Source organism: Prionailurus bengalensis, chromosome C1 (assembly GCF_016509475.1).
Source record: "Prionailurus bengalensis isolate Pbe53 chromosome C1, Fcat_Pben_1.1_paternal_pri, whole genome shotgun sequence".
NCBI classification, from domain to species: Eukaryota; Metazoa; Chordata; class Mammalia; order Carnivora; family Felidae; genus Prionailurus; species Prionailurus bengalensis.
The window spans coordinates 21,422,472-21,428,000 of record NC_057345.1 but is presented as its reverse complement, the minus strand read 5'-3'; the positions used below and the strand labels follow the sequence as shown (position 1 = coordinate 21,428,000).

Here is a 5,529-nt window from a genome sequence, read left to right as displayed (position 1 = left end):
TGTGACTCAGCCTCACATCATAAGCAGGATGACAATTCTCTCAGGCTGAAGTACACTACTTGGAACAATGGCAGTAGAGGCTAACTAGCTAACAGTGGTGGGATTTTGCCGTTTATGTCCAATCAGGTATTTGCTAAGGTTAACTTGCCTGTACTACACTGTGGGGAAACTGAAGATTAGGCTTGGTTTATCAGTAACCCAGATCTCCTGTCTAGTGGCCAAGTGTAGGTTGGTCTCTCACCTAATTCCTTAGGTGTCCTAAGCATTACCCACCTTTGAATGCAACCAGGAAGCTCTTCCCTGCACACTAGGGAACTGGTAGGAACCAACACATTTTCCCAAGTAAACAAGTGCCAGCATATACAAGACAAGCTCAGGGCCTTGTCAGTCATGTTTCCACATAACAAGGAGCCACACAAATATGCAGTCATCTTTATTGTAATCCATAAGTACATCAGAAACACATGGATCAGGGTGCCGGGTGGCTCAGTCAGACTCTTGATTTCTGCTCAGGTCATGATCTCAGTTGAGGCTCCATGCTGATAGGGTAGAGCCTGTTTGGGATTCTCTCCCCCTCTGCCCCTCCCACATACTTGCTCTCTCTTAAATTAAGCTTAAAAACCTACTGTTCCCCCTTGAGTTTCTCTTAAGGGCAGTTTTAAAAAGGGGTCAAATGTGCCTAAGCTTCTAAACCTCCAGGCTTAGCTTACAAAAACATTTATCACCCACTTCACCAACTGTCCCTGCCAAGTAGATAAAGTACCCCAAAGCATAAAGTGTCGACTGCCAATGTAAGGTGAGGCTCCTCTTCAATCCTAAATGAAAGCAAACAAAAAAGAGGATCAGACTCCTATTGAAGACCTCACTAAAAACTTTCCTTTTAGTTTTCATTAGATGTTTCCTGCATGGTTTGTCTCCTCAGTCATCGTCCACAGGACTCTGAGAAGCTGTAGGAATATGCAGGCGCAGACTCAAGGCCCGGCTTCATCTCCAACGTCGTGGAAAGGGACTGTACGTCACGGGGCAGAGCCCTATGCTCCCCTACGCCACCTGGACAGAGCCCGGGGAGAGTGACCTCCCGGGAGTATCCACGTTGGAATGACCAATTAAACAGCACCACCCTCAAAGCATTTAAGAGATTTCATTTCCCTCCATCCCTTATTACACAAGTGAATTTGAAGTAAGCCTGTTTAAAAACCAGTCATTACTACTACCTTTTCCAAGGTTTATCTTACTCACTGACCTAGGAATATTCAGGCGCATATGCCCCCCTTCATCTCCATTGTCATGCAAAGGGTCCGTACCAGAGAATAAATCCTTGGCTCCCATGGACAGACTTTGGTTAAGCCACCCAAACGCAATTTTTCCATTAGCAAAGCAGAAGTTTCTACCCCATCACACAACTAAAGATATGAAAATAATTTTTACTGGCTATAAAAGGCTATCTTCCCAGACATGAGCATAAATCTATGAAACTGCTGACATGCCAGCAAAAACGTCAAAGTTACTATCTGGATGTATTAAATGGCAAGAGCACATTCATGAAAAGGAACCCGGCTGGAATGATTAAATGTCGACAGGCAAACACTGGCAAGTCAGAAACAATTCTTACCCCAAATCCTTTGGTTTACTTACCCCAAATCAAATTATCTGGAATCCTGAGCAACCGCTGCAAAACAAGGTAGGTAAGAGCTTAATCCAGTAGAACAGCAGCTGATTAAGAGCAGAATTTTCTTTCATTTCCAATCAACCTAGCTCCAGATAGGGGGTGCTCTAAGAGCTGTTTCCTGCATGGTTTGTCTCCTCAGTCATCGTCCACAGGACTCTGAGAAGCTGTAGGAATATGCAGGCGCAGACTCAAGGCCCGGCTTCATCTCCAACGTCGTGGAAAGGGACTGTACGTCACGGGGCAGAGCCCTATGCTCCCCTACGCCACCTGGACAGAGCCCGGGGAGAGTGACCTCCCGAGAGTATCCACGTTGGTCACTGTAATTTACTTAACTTGCAGACTACTGAGCTAGAAACAAGTTTCAACCAGCTGACGACTTCCCCAATTCCCCAGGTGAAACCTTAATTCCAAACTGGCAACGAAATTCGAGTTATCAGCAGTCTCATGCCAGTAATCTAAATGAACTGCCAACCAGATACCCCAAACCTATCTATAAATCCCAACAGGCGATTAGCACTACTGCCAGAAAAATGCAGAGCCGAGACCACACTTATGCCTCGTTATGTATAAACCGATCTACAGTCGTGAAACCACCCTACATCACGAATCAACTAGCAGCAGGATTAAGATCCGTCCGTTTCGAAATAAATTCTGGAACTCCGATGGGGGTCAGAAATAAAATGTCTTCCATGCAACTCCACCGCCTCCTAGGAGGCAAGTTAATAAACCGGCGATGGTCAATAGCGAGAGGGCGGGCCGCGCATTTAGCGTCCCGACGCGGGAGGTAACAGCCCTGGAGGTTTCGGCGCTCGCGCTCCTCCGCTATGGGTAAGACCCGCGCGCGGCTCGCAAGGCCTCCGCGGCCTACATCCGGCCCAGCCCCGCTGCACAAATAAGTGTAGTTAGCACAGCCACCGCTGAGAAGAATCCTTCTAAATAGTACGATGTCCACAGGAAAAGCTGGTTGGCTGGCCTGAGAGACTAGACGTAGAGCTAACAAATCGAGCGGGTAAAAACACTCACCAACTCCAACACAATGCCGCTTGCTTTCTCGAAAGGACCGAACAACCCCCAAGGCATCCGTATTTATACCTTCTGAAGCGCGCGTAAGTCAAGGTATCTCTATTGCGCCTGCGCCGTACCATGCGCAGTAAGGGAATCGGAAATTCGCTAAGGGTGCTGGGAATCCATTGCAACTGAAGCCTCCCCTCGCCCCCCACCTGGCTCGGCGGTTTCTCGCGATAATAGGCCCTTCGCGCTCGGGGAGCTTGCTGGGGAATGTAAATTACAGAAACTGAGTTTAGAAGTATGTAGCCCGGTAAGTATGTGCTGAGTAGTAAATTTAATTGTCTGCAGTCAACTAACGTAGTCTGGAGAATGTACAGTTAAAGAAACTCGCCAATAAAAACACCCCACTTAGCCGTAATTGTATGCGAAATTGAAAAAGCCGTGTAGAGAAATGCAGAATCTCAAAAGTGATTGAATCTCCCCTGTCGCATCTGAAATAAACATTTGATAAATGCGCAGGTAAATAAGACAAATGCTTCTACAGGAATTGGCTAAAGTTAAAAGCCTCCTATACACAACAATGGATGTATTTAATACTGGTGAACTGTACACCTAAAAATCATTAAAAAGGTAAATTTTACATTAAGTAAGTATATTTTAACACTCGCTCACCTAATATAAAGAAGTAGGCAAGTAAAGAATCCTGAAGATACATATTACATATGAAATATTGCAAACGTGATAGAATTTTTTTTTTTTTCAAGAGAGAGAGTGCAAGAGTGGGGTTGTGTAGCAGAGGGAGAGGGAGACAAAATCCTAAGTAGGTTCCACACAGTAGGAGCCGACTGGGGGCTCCACCCCATGATGCTGGGATCAAGACCTGAGCTGAAATCAAGGGTCAGTCTCTGAACCCACGGAGCCACCCAGGCACCCCTGTGATAGAATTTTGAATGTGATATTAAGCAAATAGATATTAGGTAAATTAACATGGAGCTATCACAGCCGCGCTACAATGAGTGGAAACATTTTTAGTGTTCTTCCTTTAAGATTTTGTTCTGAATACCTTACGTGCATTACTTACTATCACAGCAATTCTAGGACATTGGTATTATTACCTAGATTTTAAGATGTGAAACATGCCCAGGGAGATGGTTCTCAAAGCAAAGTTGTCACACCCAGGGGTCCCTGAGACTCTTCTGGGGGGGGGGGGGGAGGTCCATGAGGTCAAAACTATCTCATAGTAATACTTAGGCTTTCTTTGCCTTTTTCACTGTGTTGACTCTGTACCATAAAGTGAAATGGATAAAACTGCTAGTCCGTTATTATGTTTTCAGGCCCTGTCACCAAACTGTAGTGGTATTGTATTCTTTATCATCACAAATTTACAGTTTAAAAAGAAGTCAGTTTAGGGGCACCTGGTGGCTCAGTCGGTTGAGCACGTGACTTCGGCTCAGGTCATGATCTCACGGTTTGTGAGTTCGAGCCTCCATTGGGCTCTGTGATGACAGCTCAGAGCCTGGAGCCTGCTTCAGATTCTGTGTCTCCCTCTCTCTCTGCCCCTCCCCCGCTCACACTGTCTCTCTCACACACACACAAATAAATAAACATTAAAAAACTTTTTTTTAAAAGTCAGTTTCTGATTCTTAGAAAATAGAGAGGTGGTTGCCAGGGACTTGGGGTATGTGGAAAGGGGGAGGTGTTATTTAACAGGTACAGAATTTCAATTTGGCAAGATGAAAAAGTACTGCAAATCTGTTATACATCAGTGTGCATATAGTGACTACTGAACTGTATACTTAAAAGTGGTTTAAAAAAGGCCCACTTTATGTTTTTTTTAAAGTTTACTTATTTATTTTTTTACTAATCTCGATCCCCAACATGGGGCTTGAACTCACAACCCCAAGATCAAGAATCACGAGCTCTACTGCCTGAGCCAGACAGTGCCTCCCCTGTCACCCCCGTCACCCCACCCCACCCCTACAAAGGCACATTTTATGCTCTGTGTTTTTCTACCACAATAATAAATCGTATCTATAGCAAATTAAAAATAGCTTCCTCTAAGAATGCTGTTGATGAAGAAATAAAAGTCATTAATTTCATTAATTCTCAACCTTTGACTATGCATCTTTTTAATATTAAAAAAATTTTTTTTAAATGTTTGTTTTTGAGACAGAGCATGAGTGGGGGGAGGGGCAGTGAGAGAGACACACACACAGAATCCAGAGCAGGCTCCAGGCTCTGAGCTGTCAGCACAGAGCCCGACGTGGGGTTCAAACCCATGAACTGTGAAATCATGACCTGAGCCGAAGTCAGACATTTAACCAACTGAGCCACCCAAGTGCCCCTCTTTTTAATATTTTGTGTGATAAAGTGAGAAGTACACATAAAGTACTTTTGTGGTCTGCAAAAGTACAGCATTTGTCTCCAGGAAAAGTACTTCTATGATTGTTTTGAAATAGCCACATCTTTTTCCTGAAATACCATTTTACTTGAAAGAATGGCTGACATCTTTACCAACTATATATCTGTGTGGGATTGGATTTTCTTCATTTACTTCAACCAAAACAATATATAGCAACAGATTGAATACACGAGGAGATATGAGAATTGAGCTGTCTTCTATTAAATCAGACATTAAAGGGGCGCCTGGGTGGCTCAGTCGGTTAAGTGTCCCACTTTGGCTCAGGTCATGATCTCATGGTTCGTGGGTTCGAGCCCCGCGTCGGGCTCTGTGCTGACAGCTCAGAGCCTGGAGCCTGCTTCGGATTCTGTGTCTCCCCCTCTCTCTGACCCTCCCCCGTTCATGCTCTGTCTCTCTCTGTCTCAAAAATAAATAAACATTAAAAAAAAAA

General features: G+C 44.5%; 1 long non-coding RNA gene and 2 other non-coding genes across 3 annotated transcripts; all 3 read right to left on the bottom strand.

Moving 5' to 3' along the window:
• Positions 1–420: 420 nt before the first annotated feature.
• LOC122480181 lies at positions 421–4,080 on the bottom strand. Its single transcript, XR_006296521.1, has 2 exons — positions 1,636–4,080; positions 421–815 (listed from the first exon to the last, which is right to left on the bottom strand). It is a non-coding gene; the product is annotated as an uncharacterized LOC122480181 (long non-coding RNA).
• On the bottom strand, positions 893–1,097 carry LOC122482322. Its single transcript, XR_006297111.1, has one exon. It is a non-coding gene; the product is annotated as a small nucleolar RNA SNORA73 family (small nucleolar RNA).
• On the bottom strand, positions 1,779–1,983 carry LOC122482323. Its single transcript, XR_006297112.1, has one exon. It is a non-coding gene; the product is annotated as a small nucleolar RNA SNORA73 family (small nucleolar RNA).
• Positions 4,081–5,529: the final 1,449 nt, after the last annotated feature.